General features: G+C 33.8%; 1 long non-coding RNA gene across 1 annotated transcript; it reads right to left on the bottom strand.

Annotated features, from left to right (window-relative positions):
• Nucleotides 1-11,671: 11,671 nt before the first annotated feature.
• LOC146916007 (uncharacterized) lies at nucleotides 11,672-14,447 on the bottom strand. Its single transcript, XR_015013638.1, has 4 exons — nucleotides 14,291-14,447; nucleotides 13,719-13,821; nucleotides 12,583-12,829; nucleotides 11,672-12,056 (listed from the first exon to the last, which is right to left on the bottom strand). It is a non-coding gene; the product is annotated as an uncharacterized LOC146916007 (long non-coding RNA).
• Nucleotides 14,448-22,347: the final 7,900 nt, after the last annotated feature.

Raw genomic sequence — 22,347 nt, 5'->3', positions numbered from 1 at the left:
ATCTAATGTGAATAAATATTGGCATGATTATTATATGAATATTCCATCATGCATAGTTTTATTTTATCTCAAGTCCGGAAGGAAACACCATGATTAATATTTTATGGATCAAATTTTGCATTTTCAAAAGGATTTGTATTTGTGAAATTACTTTACACTCAATTTTATCAATCATAGCACCAAATATCAATGTATATGAATTCATAATTATTAAATTATATGTTGCCTTGTTCTTATTTGAATGCTCAATTGGGGAATATCATAAAAGATAATTTTCGAGCAATTCTGAAGGCAATCAAAAACTGTTATCCTTGTATTCTATTGATGTATTATGAGAGTCTTTCTTTTGTTATATTGGTTTGTTGTTGAATTATGAACCAATTGAGATGACAATATGCCAAATTGTGCGGAATTTTCTCTAAGCCATCGAAGCTTAATGACTCTACATACAAGGAGAATTGATTACACTTTTTGAGTCTCATAGATTTCCGCTGCGTAGGTAATTGATTTAAATCATTACTTGTTAATGAGATTATGAGTTTAGCGGTAATAGTACTCTTACAAAAGATAGCACATAATTATATGTTGATTTTCTTTTATGTGCTTTTAACGTACTATTCTACCGCATCATATCAAACAAAATTACGATGAATGCAAATTGAAACGATATTGACCAGTTTAGATGCCTTTAAATGATGCATAATTTTTCTGTGTCATATTTTGACAAGAGCAAATGATTCCTATGCAAAAAGAATTTCTTGCGTTGATATAGGTCGTTACCAACAAAGTGGGACCGCCTCTATTGATTGATTGATGAAATTTCCTTTTGTAGTTTGATGAATGTTTTTAATTGTAACATGTAGTTTCCTGCCCAAAGGTGTTTAATGCATTTTACAATTAAAAATTGATTTGGGATAAAGTTATTGGAAAATGTTTTGAACTAAGGAACTTGCCTGCCCAAAGGTGACAAATTTCTGAATTCAATACATGCTCATTGATTAACTTACCTGAGGTTTTGACTGGGGTTATAACCTTAGTTTGTACATTCTGCACAAATGTGATTGTACAATTATATTAGCCTCACTGTGATAGCTTGTTTATTTTGTGCTATATCTTGTCATTGATATTTTTTAATGCATTCATGTTTTCTCATATATTTTTTTCAATGATTAATTGTTATGCTTTTATTATGCATGCTCATTGATTAACTTATATAAGATGGAGTTATTGGAGTATATGTTGAACCAAAGAATTTGTCTGCCCAAAGGTGACAATTTCCCAAGTTCAATGTATCCTCGTTGATTAACTCATTTGAGGTTTTGGCTTGGGTTTCGACCTTAGTTTGTGCATTCTGCCCAAAGGTGATTGTACAATTATATTGGCCTCGTTATAATAGCTTGTTTATTTTAAGCTATATCTTGTATTATGCATATTTTAATTCATTCATTTTTTTTTCCTTATCAATGAATGGTTGTTTTGCTTCCATCGAGATCTTAAACGAGTCAAACCGTAAGAAATGGAAGTAAGATTTGGAGTTATCTCTAGGAGAACATGTCTGAACTGAATTAACCTTAAGTTCAAAACTAGAATGTTAAATCATGGTTACAACTCCCACTGACTTCACAATTACTCCTAGATCATATTAATCTGAAATTAAGTTGACATCTCCAACTGACTTCACAGTTACTCCTAAATTACAACATTGTTACATCCAATAACTTTTCATTAGACACATGGAGACCATTATGGTCAGATACTTTAACTTGTGAGTCATCTCCCACTTACCAAAAGGTTAATTCAGTTCAGACATGTTCTCCTAGAGATAACTCCAAATCTTACTTCCATTTCTTACGGTTTGACTCATTTAAGATCTCGATGGAAGCAAAACAACCATTCATTGATAAGGAAAAAAAATGAATGAATTAAAATATGCATAATACAAGACATAGCTTAAAATAAACAAGCTATTATAACGAGGCCAATATAATTGTACAATCACTTTTGGGCAGAATGCACAAACTAAGGTCGAAACCCAAGCCAAAACCTCAAATGAGTTAATCAATGAGGATACATTGAACTTGGGAAATTGTCACCTTTGGGCAGACAAATTCTTTGGTTCAACATATACTCCAATAACTCCATCTTATATAAGTTAATCAATTCATTTAGGATGAATCTTGTTTGTGTTACCTTGTTGGAGCAACTTTGTTTTAGTTTTACTCTTGGAGGTAGAAAACTAAGTTTGAGATTAAACTCACATAACCTTGCTTCATCCTTTGTTCATCTATGTAAATTGTCTCTAGTAGATGGTTCATGACTCTCTGGATCTTTTGTTGATAGTTTATTTAAGTTGTCTTTGACTTCACATAACCTTGCTTCGTCTTTCATTGTCAAAACTTTTGTTGAGGAAGACATCCTTTACTTTATGACATAAGCACTTGGATCATATTTATCGGGGAAAGGGCTGAGAAATTAATCAAAGTAAATATTCTACCAAAAGTTACAACTAGCATTTCTGAACCCTTAGAAATTGTCGAAATTGAAATTAGTGGCTCCCAACTCCTATATTTTATGGTAATAAATTATTTATTACATTGATTGGCTCCCTAACTTTGACATTAATTGTTCTTTTAACCAAATGACTTAGGTTCATTGTTTTCAAGAGTCATTTTGAATAACATGAATATTGTGAATTCTTTTGATGCATTTGGTTAGTGGGAATTTGAATTTTATATTATTAATTTTTTGATGATGAATTTTTTCTTTCACTTATTTTCTTTGATATATTGATGTGAATTTCCATTCAATTTAATTATTGATGATGAGATGAATTCTTGTATATATCAAATATCAAATGCGAACAATTATAGCTCAGTGTTGAAGGGATCACTATGCCGGTGATCGACACTATTTTGGAGCTGGCATTACATGTGAAAAATTTGAGCTCAATGTTGACATGATCTTTATGCCGGCTGTTAACATTATTTTGGAGCTGATATATTATGTGTGAAAATTAGAGCTCAGTGTCGTTGGGATCACTATGCCGGTGATTGACACTATTTTGGAGCTGAGGCAATGTGGTTTTCCGTGGACCACATAATTTCTCTGGCTTTAAGGCATTTGAGAGAAATCACATAATTTCTTTGGCTTTAAGTCATTTGAGAGAAATCACATAATTTCTTTGGCTTTAAGCATTTGAGAGAAATCACATAATTTCTCTGGCTATAAGGCATTGAGAGAAATTGAGGACCGACAATGAAAATGATAGTATGGTCGATGATCACGTTGGCATATCATTTCTTGCTACACTCTACACAGATGACTAGTCGACGGAATTGGTGATATTTGTAACCATGGAAGGTGTTGTATCAATTAAGGATATAACTACCGCCATGATTCGATATCATTCAATTCTTTGTGGGACGGAGTCTTTATTAAGTGTTGCATCATGGGATCATGTAGTGGCCACGTTAGGAAGTTTGTTATCAGTCCGAGAGTCGTTTTCAAAAATTATTTTTAAATTTTTATTTTTATTTTATTTTTAAAATACTCAATTGATTTTGCGCAAGTGGGAGAATGTTAGAATTTCTTCTAATATTTTGTGGGCTACAATCAATTGTTGGTTCTGATTTTAATAAAAACGGACTGATGTTGTGATCCATTTGATGATGCTTAGGCCCTAATAAAAGTGATCAATAAATATTGGGCTTTTGGGCACTTAATCTAATTTGTGTAGAAACATAGTGTAGGCCCAAACACTAGGCCCATCATGGGTGGTGCCTAGGGTTGCACGGTTATAAATAGAGAGGCTAGGTACCCTTTGCCATCACTCTGACTATTCTGCTCATTAGTGGTTTGCCCCATTGAAAACCCTAAGTCCGGAGCATGTGAAAGGCAAAGGAAGACTCTTGTCTCAAATCTCGGCGAATCCGATAATCAAGCATTCCAAGTAAGTGTGTTCTAATTTCATATAATAACTCGATCATGTTGATTTAATTCTTACACTCTAAATTGAGATAATTCTTAGGTTTTGAAAAATGGCTATGATCAAAATTTAATTTTTCAAGAAAATGTTATTCAAATGCCAGAAGGGCAGTTTGATGAAGAGTATCATGATAGTTTAATTCAAAATCTAGATACTGAGGTGTATTACTCGCAGGATCAATTATCAAATCAAGTGGATGAAAATGAATTGATCCATTATATGAACAATGATGGAATGTATGTATGAAGAAGAAGTTTACAAAAGTGTTCATTAACGTGGAATAATTTGCAGGGCGATCTATGGTGGATCATTTTGATAGATGATTAATGGACTTGTATTTAAATATTGTTTCAAACTACAACAATGCCTACCGGAAGAAGAAGCTCACCGTCTTTCTCATCCTTACAACATTGACTTGATCGGCTTTGGTTCCACAAAAGAAACATAAAATAAAGACGCATCCCTCAAAACTCAACTCATATTCATTTTACTTGCTTTAGTCAAATCACATCAATCAGGTCATTGTCTCATTCTTAAGAATGAAGAAGAAAACAATTTTTTCACTCGTATGCTCGTGTAAACTTTGTAAAAGTTAAGGAGTTCATGAATGTCATGTTGTCTTGAACTTTTTTTTACTACCTGTAAATATTAGTTAGACAATTATTATGGTATGATGAATTTATATTATTACATGATAAAAAGAAAGAAGAGAAATACACTAAGGATCCACCTTTACTTGCAACCCATGTTACCTAACCAATAGTTTACTTAGCTACTCTATAGCATTTGTTAGCTCATGGTGCACTTGATATATATATATATATATATATATATATATATATATAGACACACACACACACTTCTTGTAACACTTGATTCAACAATGAAAATTCACTATCAATTCTTTTCCCTGTTTTCTAATATGGTATCACACGCCTTTACCCAAAGTAAGAAAGGTTGTCACGATCCTCTAACCGTGTTCCGTTGCACCTTCTTCGTTGTTCATCTTCTTGGATCGTTTTCTCCTTGATTTCTTACTTGCGATTGCAAATTCTGCATTTCATTATTGCTTTGTTCGTGAACCTCTGTTTTTCAATTCAATTGTCTTCACCTTGAATTGATCCTTGAGTCTTCTTTTTCATCTTCTTCTTATGATTTTCACATTGCATTTGTGTGAATTTCTTCATTTCTTGTTCATCGATCATCGTTTTTCTTCCATTTCTTCTTCATTTTCATCATGCCTCCAATAGCAGTTCTTGGACATCTTCAACAAGATACTGATTTTGCATTCTCCGTTCATCCAAATGAAGGTCCCAATTCTTTAATCGTTTCTCCTAAGTTCAATGGTTCTAAATACCTCGCTTGGAAGCGATCTATGCAACATGCCTTTTGAACAAAGAACAAATTAGGGTTCATCAATGGTACTATTCATGTTCCTGATATTCAAGATCTGAATCACAATGCTTTGTAGCGTTGTAGTCGTTTATTTCAGTCTTGGATCATCAATTATGTCTATGATTCTATAGATCAGAGTATTGTCTTCTATGATTCTGCATTTGATTTTGGCAAGATCGTCATGAACGTTTCAGCAAGATTGATCGTATTTGCATCGCTACTTTACGTTCTTCTATGAGTAACTTGAAACAAGGTACAACATTTGTGCTTGATTACTTCACTGAGTTGATAGCACTTTGGGAAGAATTCTCATCACATCGTCCTATTCCCAATTTTATTTGTTTTAAATCATGTTGTTGTGTTTTTATATTGTGTTGGCTGCATTTTGTTAAAACAAGAAGTTCTAGCAATATGTTGGACCAGGTGAAGTGCTTTATTTCGCGTTATAGAAAGATTTGGTTTATAGGTGAGATCTCTAAAGATTTAATTGAAGATATGATTCATGTAACTTGTTATCCAAGAGGCATGTGTTTCTAGAAGCTGCTTTAGTCGGTTTGTGCATTGTCGTGTTTTAGTTTTTAATGTCCAAGAGGCATGCATTTTTGGAAGCATTATATTTGCTTCTAGAATATTGTAGATGAAGACTCTATTGAATCAGTTGCATTTCTTAGCCTGTTTGAAGAAGAAGCTCATGCATTCTCTGCCTATATAGAGGAAGACTCAAAACCGTGTGATGACTATTTAAGCCCTCTAGAATGGAAGTTGGAAGTTCAACTTTAAGGGAGGCTATTGTTGTTGAGCTTAGGGATACATGCAAAGCTTTGGATGAGACCATCAAGACTTGCACCATGAAAAATATCAGTTTAGATAATGTGATTAAGGACCTGACTGAGGAAGAGGGTGATAAAGACATTTTGGGGATGAGGGTAATGAGAATGATGATACAGATATTATTGATGATGAAAATGAGGATGAGGAAACAGATGCAAGTGTTGACTTTTGATTTTCCATTTTTTCTTGTTGATTTCATATGTTTTTGTTTTATGGGCCTTTGCCTTGGATAATTTGTGCATTTATGTACTATGGTTTGTAATAGCTACTACTCCAGATACTTATATGCTATGATGTTCTGCTACTTTAGTTAATACAACTAGATCTTTGCCAAGTTCTTCTAAAAAGAGGGAGTAGTAGTATTCTTGTTTTTTATGCATGAAGTAATTTGGGGGATGTAGTATATACTTATATGACTTCTCTGGAGATCATCCATTTCGAGGGAGTGCCTGATGATATGCCATGATGATATGTGCTAGTGATGTGTGTCTTGAAGACCTAACATTTATTTTGTTTTGGGTATGAATGCATGTGTGTGTTTTTTGCTAGGTTGATGTCGTGCATGATGTTTTGGACATCTTATTGTGTGGGAGTTTAATACTCTCTTATGAAGTATTTTTGTGGGAGTTTATTTCTCTCTGAGTATGTTATTTTTGTGGGAGTTTATTTCTCCCTGGGTATGTTATTAGTGTGGTAGTTATTTCTCACAGAGTATGTAATTTTTGATGAGTTTAAGTCTCCCTATGTGTTTGAAGTTTTCTTTGAGGCTGGATATTTCCAATTTCCATTGTAGTAAGCCTCTGATGTTTTTGGTGATGTTTTCCACTCTGTGTAGTAAGCCTCTGTACTATATAAAGGAAGATTCATAACCTTCTGAAGACTAATGAAGCGGTCATATGAGAAAAGAGTCAATTAGGGTTTCGTGTCTGTCCTTTTTATTTGTCAGCCTCTCTTTGTATCGCCTTGATGCATTGAGCTGGAATGTTTAGTTGAGTTCTATTTGTCAATCACTCTAGTGCTTTTCGCAAGAGTAGGTTTTGTTTATTAGAGTGTCTCTCCTATTTGATTGTAATCATTGTTGAAACCACGAGTTGTGTGATTGAGAGAAAGTGAGATGGGATCTCAAATCTAAGGGGAATCTTAGATAGAAATTCACGGATAGTGGTTAGGTGTCAAGGCATTGATCAAGGTTTGATCATATAAATCTTCGAACCAAAATTATTATAGTGGATTTCCTTTCTCGCCATGGATGCCTCCAGACGTAGGTGACGTTGTGCCGAACTTGGTTACCAAATATCCTATGTTCTTGCCATGCAGTTTACTTTATTATTGTTTATTGTATTACGTTGTCATAACTAACTGTCCAGGAAATTGCGTAAGACATTCTTGGTGTCTCGGATATCTTATAGGACATATGTCCACCACGTTCCAGAATTTCACCTGACGTTGTGAAACTACAAATGTTCCTAACAATCATAGAAATGAAGATCAAATCATGCAGTTTTTGATAGGATTGGATGATCAGTTTTCAATGGTTAAGACTTAGATTCTACTTCTTCATCCTCTTCCTTCCCTGAACAAAATTTACTCCCTATCATTCAAGATGAAAGTAACACTTTTGTTAGAACAGGAATGGTTGATAAAAGTTCTCTTGGGTTTTGATGATAACAAAGTATTGAAGAACAATTGGTATACTAACATATGTTCAAGTGTGCGTGATCTACTTATCATGAAGAAGGAACTTATAAAGAGCATCAAAAAGAGATTGCGAAGCTTAGAAGACTATGGTGGAAGATCTACTAAAAGGTCAACTGTAACACCCCGTTTTCCCAACATAAAAATTTCATCATAAATCAGAGTATTTAAATCACAAACGGAATGTCACATACTTCTTTTAAAACATAAAATGGATGATAATAATTATCTCTCAAATTCAACATCAAAATCTGAAATCATGCAGCGGAAAATAGTTCAGCATACTAAAGTCTTGGCATGCAGGCCTTATCAAAATCTCGTAAATTAGTTCAATACTTATTCGTGAAAAGTTCATAAAGACACGTAAGGAATAGATAAGAAAGCAAGCCCCATCCCGTTACGTATCAGAGCACCTAGACACAAGTGAGGAGTCCTCTCACGAACACTTCTAATCTTTATTACCTGCACATTACCCACGGTCGAGGCAACATATACGCAGAAGGGGTGAGATTTCACAGTCAATACATTAAGTATATAATTCAATAAAATGCATTAAACAACATAAAATATTATTGACATATCAACATTTAACACTTAGAATATTTTCATTCCATAATCAAATACAATCATCAAATACCGTTACTAAATATCATCACTAAATCATAATTAACTTAACTCTAAACTTGACAACACAACTCATATTGACAATGAAACTCTATCAACTCAACAACTTAACAACTTAAACCATCATGAAACTTCTTGATATCCAAATGCATGTGGTACCAATCATCAGCATAAATGAGCACAAAGGCTGCCGGGCTTAAAGCCCCCAACTTTAATGAGCACAAAGGCTGCCGGGCCTAAAGCCCCCAACTTTAATGAGCACAATGGCTGCCGGGCCTAAAGCCCCCAACTTTAATGAGTATGCAATGGACTCAACCTTCCAACAACTTAGACAACATCGTGGACAACTTAGACAACTCATAATCAGGGACAACTTCTTACATTCTGACAACATAAACGGACTCATGCAGCTTCAATACATTAATAGTCAACAGCAGAAAACAGCAGCAAGATACAACATATAATAACACTTGAATGCATTAACATCATCTAAGGAATGATTTACATCAACATAATTATCATAAAGCATCATAATATCACTCATGCAACATTACTACTAATCTCAGTCACCTGGACAGACTTCTGGAGCTTCTGAAAGTATCCTCAACAACTCTCTCTCTCTCTTACTTCTAAGGTCAACTCATGTCTACACGTGCGAAAGGATCGCATCAGAACAATTTTGGGCAACTAACAGCCTAACTCGCAGTGGCGAGTAACTTTGCTCGCAGTGGCGAGCAAAGCGTGCATTTCTGGGGTCCCTAAGTCCTTGCTCGCAATGGCGAGCTATTCTACTCGCAATGGCGAGCTTACAGGTCACTCGCAGTTGCGAGTTGTGTTGCTCGCAGTGGCGAGCTCTGGTTCCTAGCTCGCAGTTGCGAGTGTTCTTACTCGCAGTTGCGAGCGATGAATGTCAGTACGGCCAGAAACCTAAAAATTACAACTTTTCACCTATCTTCATGATTCTTTCATCCAAATAGCTTCTAATTATCATCTTAGGCAATATCTAAGGTCTGTACACTAATTTTGCATCAATCTAACATCTTTTCATGGTTCAATCATCAAAATCGGTCTTAAACCTAATTTTCAATTCTCACCAAGACTCAACCTAATCATGCTAAATTCATTCTACATGATTATACTCTTAATAATATTGAAAATTAGTCTCACCCTTACCTGGTAATTGCAGAAATCGCAACCCTCACTCTCTTGTTCTCCTCTTCTGACTTTTTGTCCCCTTTTCTCCAAAAACGTACGTACTGTTTTTCTAACTTATGTTTGTCTATTTATCTCTCCTTTTTACTCTTCTCACTACTAAATTACTCATCTCACAACACAGCCCAAATTCTAATATTTTTATTTTCTTTATCATATCTTATTTTATTTAATAATAAAATAAGTCATACCAACATAACAACTTCATGAATCATAAAATCCACACATATCAATCATGAAAACCACTTAAATCATATATATATATATATATATATATATATAAATATATTTCTAAATAATCAAATAATTAAGAACGGCGTTACATCAACCAGAAGTCAATGTCCTTAAAAGAAGGATGCGTCACAGAAGCTGAGGAGTGATATCCACAGATTTTGTGAAGGACATCAGGCACAAAATATGATTGGCTACTTGGATCTGAGGGACTCATAATTCACTGAAGTTTTTGTCTTCTTCTGTCTAGGTGTACAACCAGATAAAGGACATCGGGAACGAATAATTCTTCTTTTAGCAAAGGAAATTCAAAAAACTTTCCAACAGGATTATCCATATTGGGCAAAGGGCCAACGTTCATGATTAAAGCTTCACAACGACTCTATTTGTGTTGGCACTATTCTCCAACGTCTCTCAAATTATTGCCTATAAAAGGAATTGAAGACCTGAAGAAGAAGAAGAAGCAACAAGACTCTGTTATTTTTCTGTGCCAAAACTCTGTAAAATCAAATAGCTCAAGACACTTAGGATTTATCTTCAAAGTTTATATCTTAGAAATCTTAAGGAGTGAGTCTGTTCATTTATTCAGTTTACACTTACTAGTTAGAAAAAGTCTCTTGCTTGTGTGCTTGAGCATATAAGTCTCTTGGTGAAACTTTGAGCACCTAGGAAGTCTCAGTCAGATGTGATTGAGCAGCGTATTGTCTTAAGCAGTTATGCTTAAGCATTGGGAAGTCTCTTGCTTACGAGCGAGTATTGTGGTTGAATTTATTGTACTGCTTTTGTAATTGCATTTATAAGTTATAGATGTTAAGACGCCTTTTTGTTTCCTATATCCTAAAAATAAGTGTTGTTGATGCCTAACTGAGCAACGGGAGTTAACAATGATCAGAGTTAGTGTTACTTGACTGTCGTTGTATGAACAATAGTTAAATATCGTTGCGTACATAATAAAAGCTAGTTGTTGTTCGAGATATTTTGGTCTTTTAGGGGTTGCTGGGAGAAAACAGGAAGCCTAAAGAGCAATTTTCACTTGCGTCTACGTATTGCATGAAACTTACCTAGGCCCAAGCCCAAGTCTTAACCCTAAATCCACATCTCGTTCCCTATTTCTTGTTTTATATAAAGGATGTCGCCTCTTCATTCCATCTTATATTTCTCCATTGTGGTTCTTCTTTGTTTCTCATCGTGTTCTCTTTTTTTTTTTTTTATCTTCAAAATTTTTTTCCTTTCTATTATCCTATGTATCTATGTTTACAAATAATTTTTAAAAAATTTTACTTCCTCATTGAATACATTCACTACAAAAAATCGCGTTTATTCCGGCGGCTAAAATTTGTATGTTCTGGCGGTTTTAGCCGCCGCTATACACTTTTCTGGCGTTTTCAAAACTGCCGAAATTTTGTCTGCCACAAAGTTTAAAACGGCAGTTTATAAAGGACCGCCATGGTAACTGCCGTAATACGCAATGTTCATATCGGCGGCTATTTCTTCGTTTAAAACGGCGGTTTCAGCCGCCACAATAGACATTAGTTCAGCAAAAAAAAAATGTACATAGTGGCAGTTTTAAACGCCGTATTGGTCACTCTTTATTAAAAAAAAATATGCACATAATGGCACTTTTTAACCGCCGCAATGGCCTTTGTTTTAACAAAAAAAAAAGATCCATACAAATCACCTAAATGGCACTATTTAGTACGAGTATAACTTATTTTCTACATATATTATAATATTACAATGTGTAAAATAGTCCAACAACCTCATGAATGTTGGAAAAGTAAACTCAACTCTTCAATTATATGTATGGACCTCTCCTTATTTCCCTAATGTAGTGATATCCTTCAACTTCTCTGATACATGTACACATACATATAGATCAAATAGGTCACATAATGCTAATTCATAAACAACAACTTGATAAAAAAAAGAAAAAAAAAGCATTATAACAGCAACTTGAACCAAGTTTACACCTATCTATCAGCACTTCCTTCTCCAGACTCAAGAAGGATGCTCTGGTGAGGGGACCAGCAATGCCTTAACAATAACTGTGCTCTGTTAGTCTCAAAGTTGGTTTCCGAGAGTGCTGATTCCAAATAAAAAACATGGCATTGAACAAGAGATGAATTAACGCTTTAGAATAAATATACTAAACCATAATGTACTCGCGAATTAAAACTCTAGAACAGCAAGGCATGACAAAGGACATAAATGAACAAATTTAGGTTTTTAAACTACACAAAGGCAGAAGAAAACTTTAGACATAACAGTTTAAATTTATGGTGGTATGTAAATGAAGCAAACAAGCACTCCAACCACACTTGAACATTCAAACCAACGAACTAACACAATGGTGACAAAGGCATTAGTCACCACTAACATGCATATACATATAAACATATAATTATTGGTCCAACCACACTTGAGCGACACTCTATTTGTACTACATATTTTCCAGAATTTCATTCACATAGCAAAAACTATCAAACTTAAGAAAAAGATAGTACAAGGGGTACTCAAATCATTACAAACATAAGAGCTAGAGAGCAAGATCAAAACAACAAAACAGAACCATACAAATATGCTAAGTAACAAGAAAAGTTTGGCTATACCAGTACAACTCCAGCATGACAGAACCTACACTTCGTTATCAAACACCTTCACCTCTACTTTTCCAAGAGCGCCATATTAAACACCTCTACTTGGTTATACAAGTTTCCTCCACCCCCAATTCACCAAGAGCGCCATATTGAACACCTTCACTTGGTTATACAAGTCAGGCAAAGTATAGCTAATTGAGTCTATGCCGCAACTCTCTGATTGGCACTCCACTCCTAAGCTGCATTTGCTCTACTGTACCTGAAAAATAAAAGGGGGAACCAAATTGCATGTGTTAGTCAAACACCTCCACTTTGTCAAGCCATAGTAAACAAACACCTCCATTTGTAATGGCCATGTCTCTTTATAGGCATTCAATATTTTACAGATTCAGTTAGGAGAAAATTTCATTAATGTTTCACACAAAAATTACTTGAAAAGTCATACATCTTCAGGTCCAGAGTTGTTCATTATATAGTTCACAACCCTTTCATGTCCAGAGTTATTCATTATACAATCCACTTGAGATTCTTAAATATAACACTATCTAGAAGGCTAACAGATGGGCCATCACTTCAGTTCAAGGGTTTCACATCATATAGTTCAAATAATAATGAAACTAGGACAAAACCACAAAACCTGAATAATACAGAAATAATTTGCTGTATTATGGTATCTAAAGAAATAATTAGTAGATGAATATGTACCAGTTAATCAAAGTAAATATTTGATATTAATGAGTTCATGATTTACATATAAATAATTAGCTATGCAAAATCAACTATATTATTTCTTCAGGCGACACTTAACATCTCTGTGGGGTAACACTGACTTTCAGGTATCGGTTATGAGTTGTTGCATCAGGATCATGTTTTGTGTGCTAGCAATTTGGCAGAATCATGTCATCTTTGTTTAATAATACACATAAAAAAACACTTGCACAAATAACATAATGAGAGCTTTGAAATTTCAAATAATTAATTTGTTAAACTAATTTCTATCTATGTTTTGTGTGCTAGCAATTTGGCAGCAAACCTCCTCAAATAACAGTAGTTCAAGATAAATATATCATAATTTTTTTGAAGGAATAAATCCATCATATTATTAAAACTCAAACAAAACAAGAATTTCAAATAACTCAAATCCTTACCTAGTGATGGGTCGCAACTGTAGAATAGATCCTGATGATTTGGCAGCAAACCTGCTCAAATAACAGTAGATCCGCTTGTTTCTTTTCATAAACCTCAGTTTTTCTACAAAATGAAACAAAACAAAAACAAAACAAAGATAAGGGTTATTTAAACAAAACAAAACAAAAACAAAAAAATCAAAAACGAAAACCAGGAAATCATCTATCATATAATCAAAGAAAAATACAAAGATGAGGGTTTGGGTATTTCAGAATCAGCAAACGAAGATGGGTTTGAGTCAAAGATTGAGGAATCAATGGGTTTGAGGTTCCAGATTGGGTTTTGAATCGAAAATATATCAATAATAACCATTAGTTTCAATTCAATTTACATTATTATGAATCCATGAATCACAAACAGCACAAATTGACAGACCCATGAAAAAAAATCAAGACAAAACGTAAACAAAAAATTGGTGCGAGGATTGATAAAAAATTTAACAAATTAGAATCATAAAACCCTAAATAAACCAACAAAAATTTGGGAGGAATTGCGAAATTGAAATTTGAATAGATCTAGAGAGAGAGAGGACCTGGGAAGGAAGTGAGACGGAGATAGTGACGGAAGGGAAAGCCGTGAAGGATTCGCCGGTGAGAGTAAGATGAGACGAGGTTATAGGAGTAACAATTTCGATGGGAGAAGATTTGGAAAAGGACTGAAGTTTTGTTATAAAATAAAATATTATGTGTTAAGGAAAAAAGAGGAAAAGAAAAGATGGAGGGATTTTCTAAAATTTTAGGAAAAAAAGAGAGGGAAGTTAGTGCGCCAATTGTCGTGGAGCTGAAAAAATTTAAAAACGTTAATACCGGCAGTCTTAAATGCCATAATATACAAGGTAAATTATCCCATAATATTTTGTTAATAGCGGCAGTCGAAACCGCCGTAATGTACTGTAAAAAGCGGCGGCCATAAAAACTGCCGTAATACACCGGATATAGTGGCGGTTAACAGGGACCGCCGGTAAAAAACCGCCAGAATTAACGCGTTTTTTTGTAGTGATTGACGATCTCTTATGTGTATCATCCTAAATCAATTAGATCAAGTCAACCAACTTAAATAGCTTGAATATGTTATCAATGTATGATCCAATTGGCCTAACTAACGGATCTGATATATGTTTGATAACAACAGGTGAATTTGAAGATGACGATGACAAAGCTCTTACAAAAACAATCTTATCTCTCAAAAATCAAATCGACGAAGTACCAAAGGTATATTATCAATATCAAATCTTCAAGTTGATTTACTATCATTTGTTGTCATATATATATCAATGCGCATATTTTAATTTTTCCTTATTACGAATAATTTATGTTAGAACAATAAATTTTACTCTTATTGATATATGAATATATATTTCTCAGATCTATATTATCTTTTTTATTTATTTTAAAAAATTCAATTTTTTTGTCTCTCAACACATATATTCATTTTATATAGATCTAATCAGCTGGTGATAATCTTCTCTACTTAATCATCCTTTTCCGCTATCTCTCTCATTACTATTGATCTAAACTCATTTTTATTTTGTCTTTTCAATAAGAAATTTGTACTTTTCACCCTTTCAGTCGTGAAATGGTTCTAGGGTTGAATAGGTTGGTAAAGATCTCGAGTATGCTTTGGAAAAGGTTGTATTTGATGAGGGTGGTACAACCCATGTAAATATAAATTTTCTCGTGTGGTTTTAACTTATGGGAGTATGGATTTGAATATGTTGTTTTGTTTAACCAATTCACTAGATCTATTAATATGGATTTTAATATGTTGTTTTCTTCAAATTTAATAAAAAAAAACATTTGCAAATATAATTAATAAAATTGAAAAGTTTTTTTTTTCCAATAATCTTAAACAAAATTACCATTAGTACCATGCTAACCCTTTCAATGACAATACTTATATCATAACAATAATGAGGAAGATCAAAAGAACATGTGATCCGTTTGGTCCTGACGTTTTTAATCTTCCGCCCCCTTTTCTTTTCCTCCACCTATAATAACATCACACACATTATAGGTGGAGGAAAAGAAAAGGGGGCAGAAGATTAAAAACGTCAGGACCAAACCGATCTCATGTTCTTTTGATCTTCCTCATTATTGTTATGATATAGGTATGGTAATTGAAAGAGTTATCATGGTACTAATGATACTTTTGTTTAAGACTATTGGGAAAAAAAAATCCTTTTCAATTTTTTAATTTTATCTACGAATGTTTTGTTTTAATAAATTTGAAGAAAATTTATGTTATAGATGAAAATTATTTTGATTAGCTCTTGAAAATTATTTTAATTATGTCTATTTTTATAATTCTAATTTTATTTGTCTTTTTTCCTAAAATCTCTACGAAATAATCTCAAAATCACTTTTAAATGCTTTGTGATTATGTATTAACTTTTTTCGAATATTGAGTTTCGTGCTTGTTCCTGATTCATTTGGTTTATAGGAGTTTTTCCTGGTATTATTTATATTAAAATAAATTTTGAATGCTTTGTGGTTATGTATTAGCTTTTTTCAAATATTGAATTTCGTGTTTGTTCCTGATTCATTTGGTTTATAGGAGTTTTTCGAGGTATTAATTATATTAAAATAACTTTTGATTGCTTTATGGTTATGTATTAGCTTTTTTCGGATATTGAATTTCATGTTTGTTCCTGATTCATTTGGTTTATAGGATTTTTTCCTTGTGATGTTCGTTTCTGTGCTTTTTGTATCTTTTAGGCCGCTTTGTCGTTCTTTCCTTATTTTTGCATCTCTTTGTCTATTTGTATTTTTTTCCTGGGTGTTGAACCTATAACAGTTCAAGTACACCCTGTACTATATCTCCTATAAATATATAATTACTTTTCCATATTATTAAAAAGTTATTTTGGTGCTCAATAATTTAAAGATTAATATTTTAAGTTTTTCTTAAAGATAGAAGTTGTTTTGTATTTGTTTACAAAAATAAAAATAAATTAAAAAAAGTTATTGAAAACGATTTTCAAGAAAATGTATCCGAAACAACTTTTCATTTGATGTAGTATTTAGATTATTTTCATACACTCTTTTGAAAGGAATTTGTAACAAACTTATGAAAACTTCAGAAAGTGATTATTTTTCTTTTACTTGTTTTTATTTAGTAATTATTGTAAAATAAGGTCTTAAAATCATGTCATATAACATTATTATGGTTGTTTTTCAACAGATACTTGCAACCCTCCCCAAGGAATTATGATCCAAAAAAATATGAGGATATTATTACTCCACTTGAACTTCAAATATTTAAAATTGTTGAAAGAGCAAGGAACTGGACAATGGAAATGAGCAAAAGGGATAACAACAGAATGTGTGATGTTGTAAGATATCGCTCCAAATATTTTTAGAAAAAAAAGTAACATATTTTTTTTTTAATTTCTCCATATTATATATTCAATAATCTTGGCATTGTATCGCAACTAACATTTTGTATAATTTATGCAGTATTCTACACATATATCTTCATACGAAAAATTCCGCTCAACGCTTGAAGTGATTCGATTCATACTCCATGAATCTCTTACAAAACATGCAAGCAAGAAGAGACAGTCTTATCAATCTGTTCAATCTATTTCAAAGAATTATAACACAACCAATGATGTTTGTCAGAGCTCATTACCAAGACTTTTATTTTCTGAGTGGCTCTCACTTGATCAAGCAAACTGTGGCAGCTCTCTAAATTCAGATGATTCTTTGGTCTTGAAAAAAGGCTATGATCAAAATTTAATTTTTCAAGAAAATGTTATTCAAATGCCAGAAGGGCAGTTTTGTGAAGAGTATCATGATAGTTTAATTCAAAATCTAGATACTGAGGTGTATTACTCGCAGGATCAATCATCAAATTAAGTGGATGAAAATGAATTGATCCATTATATGAACAATGATGGAATGTATGTATGAAGAAGTTTACAAAAGTGTTCATTAACGTGGAATAATTTGCAGGGTGATCTATGGTGGATCATTTTGATAGATGATTAATGGACTTGTATTTAAAAATTGTTTCAAGTTACAACAATGCCTACTGGAAGAAGAAACTCACAGTCTTTCTTATCCTTACTGTAACACCCCGTTTTCCCAACTTTAAAAATTTCATAATGAAAATCAGAGTTTCTCAATCATAAACGGAATGTCACATTCTTTTCTTAAAATCATAAACTGAATAAATGAATATTTATCCTTCAAAATTCAACAACATATTTATTTAAAACTTCGCAGCGGAATAGTTCAACAACTTAAATAATCTTTGGCACAAGGGCCTCAACATAAAATCTCATAAACATAGTTCAAAAATAAATCATGAAAATCTCCTTAAAATAATATGTAAGGAACAAAAAGCAACAACATAATTTCCCACACGAAGGGCAACATTTTCAAGCAGAAGGGGTGAGATTTCACAAACAACAATATTAAGCATATAATTCATCAATTACATTTAACAACTTAAGCATTATCAATATATCATAATAACAATTATGAAAATCATTGCATCATAATCATTCATCAACATAAACATATAGCACCATATCATCACCATAGACAACTTCTTAATCGACATCAACATCAACTTCATAAGACAACGTAACTCTTGACTCGAGAAATGAAACTCGACTCGACTATGCAACTCTTATCATCTTAGATCATCTTGAATATGCAAATGCATGTGGTACCAATATAGGGTATCAAGCCCCCAACATATATGAGCGTAAAAAGGCTCCAGGGCATCAAGCCCCCAACTTAATTGAGCAAAAGCTCCAGGGCATCAAGCCCCCAACGTGGTTGAGCAAGGCTCCAGGGCATCAAGCCCCCAACTTTAATGAGTATGCAATGGGCTCAACATCTTACATCTTAATCATCTTGAACATCTTATATGACTCCAATAGTTTGGACTACATCTCACAACTTTACAACTTAGACCGACATATACAACTTCATGACATTAATGGTCAACAACAGCAAACAACACATATGCAGCATATAACAGTCTTATACATCATATAATCATTAAAGAATGAATCGCCTTAACTTAATCATCATAAATAATACATATAGTACTTATTTAACAACATCACATCACTAACAATATTAACCATCTTAATACAGGCTTTCTGGTCAGCTCCTAACATCATAAAGGTCTTCCATTTCCTACCCCAAGGTCATCTCAAGTCTACACGTGCAAAAGGATCTCAAGGAAAAACAACTTAGGCAACTAACAACACTTACTCGCGAGGCGAGTTGGTTTGCTCGCGAGGGCGAGAAGAACGTGCTCTCTGGAACTCACAAAACCACTTGCTCGCGAGGCGAGCTACTTTGCTCGCAGTGGCGAGCTTCCTGGACTTGCTCGCAGTAGCGAGTGATATTGCTCGCGAGGCGAGCGATGATGTTCTTAGCTCGCGAGGCGAGCTATGCTGCTCGTGATTGCGAGCGATGAATATCAGGCTAGGGCAGAATGCAGAATTTCTCAATTTTTCATCTAATCTCATGGTTCTAACCTCAAAACCGATTCTAATTATCACCCTGTGGATTATCTAAGGTTTGTACACAGTTTTGACATCAATTCAACAAGTTTTCATCATCAAATCCTCTCATTAAACCCTAATTCTCAATCCTCACAAACTCATCCTACATCATGTTAATTGTAATTTCTGAATCACATGATTAATATTATTGAAAGTTAGTCTCACCCTTACCTTATAACAGATGAAATCGGCAGCCTCCAGGTCTTCTCCTCTTCCCTTGTCTTTTTCTCCCTTTTTCACCAAAAACTGATCGTACGCGTTCTATGTCTTTCTAACCTAACTTCTCCTATATATAACCCCTCATCTAATTTTATCTTATTTCTTCTTTTTACCACCAAACTTTCTAATATTCACAAAATAACCCATCAACTTAATATTTATTTTATTTTCAAATCTTATTTTATTAAATAATAAAATAAGTCATAACATCTGATAAAATCTCTAAAATCTCATAATTCATATAAACCACATAAATCGCACATAGCTCATACAAATCACGCCAATCATATAAATATATTTCTAAAACTCATTAAAATAATTAAATAATTAAGACGGGCGTTACACTTACAACATTGACTTGATCGGCTTTGGTTCCACAAAATCAACATAAAATAATGATGTGTCCCTCAAAACTCAACTCATATTCATTTTACTTGCTTTAGTCAAATCACATCAATCAGGTCATTGTCTAATTCTTAAGATGCATCGTCGATCATTATTATAATTCAATGTATTACTTTACCGTTGACCACCTATCAAGGTGTCCCACCATAGAACCCGTCAAGTTACTAATTATACATACCCTAAACAAAATAGGGTAGTATAAAGTTATCTTTCAATTTGTTTAAGAATACGTGTGTCCAATTAAAATAAATTCAGTAGGATATCTTACAAGTGTATTTAATTTTTGTGGTTATTGTTATTCTTTGAGAGTTGTTTCTGTATGCTCGTGTAAATTTTGTAAAAATTAAGAAGTTCAAGAATGTCATGTTATCTTGAACTTTTTTGTTTTACTACCCGTAAATGTTAGTTAGACATGTGTGTGATTGAAAAGGTCCATAGTAGAGAGAACGTTTTTTCTCTGCTAGGGTTTCACCCTCTCCTAGGGTTTCTTGGATGTTCAGCTGGTTGTTGATCCGTTTATGCTGCTTCTTCTCCGATTTTTGGCTCCTTCTCACCTTAACCTTGCGACAGTAACCTCAACTGCCTGTAATACATACAATCGAATTCAAAAATTTAAGTGAAATTGTTAACGTGTTTACACTGCTTCGGTGGTGTTTCGAAGGTTGAGTCACAATTTTCACCTCCTATCATTTTCTTGTGGACATGGACACATTACTTTTACAGGGTTTGGGCCGGGAGCTTTAGCTCATGATTGAAGCTGCCATGGCTTTCTCCTGTCCATGGCCCTGCGTGGCGGATTCTTCTGCCAAACTTTCGGTTCCGCTACAACAACGTTCTTTGCGCAGGTTCTCTCACCTGCGGTTAATCCTAGTGCACCATTGCCTCTGCCGACAATCTGAGGGGACAATTTATCTATCAGAATTATTGAGGACGTGTATGTCAGAGGATTAGAAAAATGCAAGTTTCATATGCACGACATGTTATTTTTGAACAAGGGCGATAAGTCGTATACCGCCAAAGAAATTACTTCCAATCTTTCAAAACAATGAAAAACAAAATGTCCTTGGCATTTAATCTCCCTTGGTCGTGGTTTCTACGAATTCTCGTTCACTTCTAATGATGATATGCGCACATCCCTCGCAATGGGGATAGTTAACCTCAAATCGGGCTTGTTGTGGCCTTCCCGTTGGTCCAACGACTTTAACAATTACTCTCAACGCCTCACTCACGTGCATGTATGGATACGGCTCTTTGGCTTACCACATGAATATTGGTTAGAAATGAAATTTTGGCACGTGGTTGTAACAGATGTTGAACACGATGGTGTGACAAGTCATATGCCACGTAAGATGTCGAAACATTGTGACAACAGAAATAACAAATAACTACTTTATTCAAAAGCCAGAAAGAAAATGGCACAAGTTATTTGTTAACCCAGTTCGGTGCAACTTCACCTACATCTAGGGGCTACCAAGCTAGGAAGGAAATCCACTATAGTAGTATCAATTCGAAGCATACATAAAAGCTATCTCCAGCCTACTAGCTTCTCACTTAATCACTACCCCTGCAATTTCTACCTAAGACTCTCCTAGTCCAAAATAGGAGATCCCCTATCCACTTCCTCTTAATCACAACCTAGTGATAGTCCTTGAAATAGTAACATAAATAAAGACATTCTCCTAGACAAAGAATCAAGCTATCCTTACAAGCTTTGAGAGATTCAGAGTTTTACAACTCAATAACAAATTCCAACTCTAATATCAAGGAGATATAAGAGTGGCTCACAAATAACAAAAGATAGACTAAAACCCTAATAAATTCGTATGTGAATTACAACTTTAATACAAAATTAGGTCTTCTGTCTTCCTTTATATGGCATGTTTGCTGCATGGGCTTGATGCATAAATCGGGCTAAACATCCAGCAGAATCATGATCTGAAGTATATCAGATGTTTCCTTAAATGTTGCAACAACATTCTTCAGAAACACGCTAAGCAAAAACTGCCTATCTCTGCTTCTAGAAGCAAGCTACTTGGTCAACTCTTTACGTGAAACAAATCTTCAGAGAATATTTGGAAATATTCACGTTTATAATAATTGTCCAAGTAAGCGAAACAAGGCACGCTATGATGTCGCGCCAACATGTTAAGACATTGTGTCTTATATCTTGCTAGAACTATTGTTTTAACAAAATGCAGCTAATACATGTCTACAAACCTAACAATCTCCCCCTTTGGCAAATTTTGGCTAAAACAATCTTTGCATCATGAAAAAAAGAGCGAGAGATCATATGGTCATACCTTCTTTCAGTTTAACATATGGATTCAGCAGGAAAGAAGATAACATAAAAGCTTCAACATTATTTAAAAAGAACAACTTTAAAAATAATGCACAGATGTACATGTTGAAACATCATCCAGCACATTAGAGGTATACAC

This window comes from Medicago sativa, chromosome 6 (assembly GCF_051527215.1).
Source record: "Medicago sativa cultivar Bolivia chromosome 6, Bolivia_mono, whole genome shotgun sequence".
Classification (NCBI taxonomy): Eukaryota; Viridiplantae; Streptophyta; class Magnoliopsida; order Fabales; family Fabaceae; genus Medicago; species Medicago sativa.
This window is presented reverse-complemented; position numbering and strand designations above follow the sequence as displayed.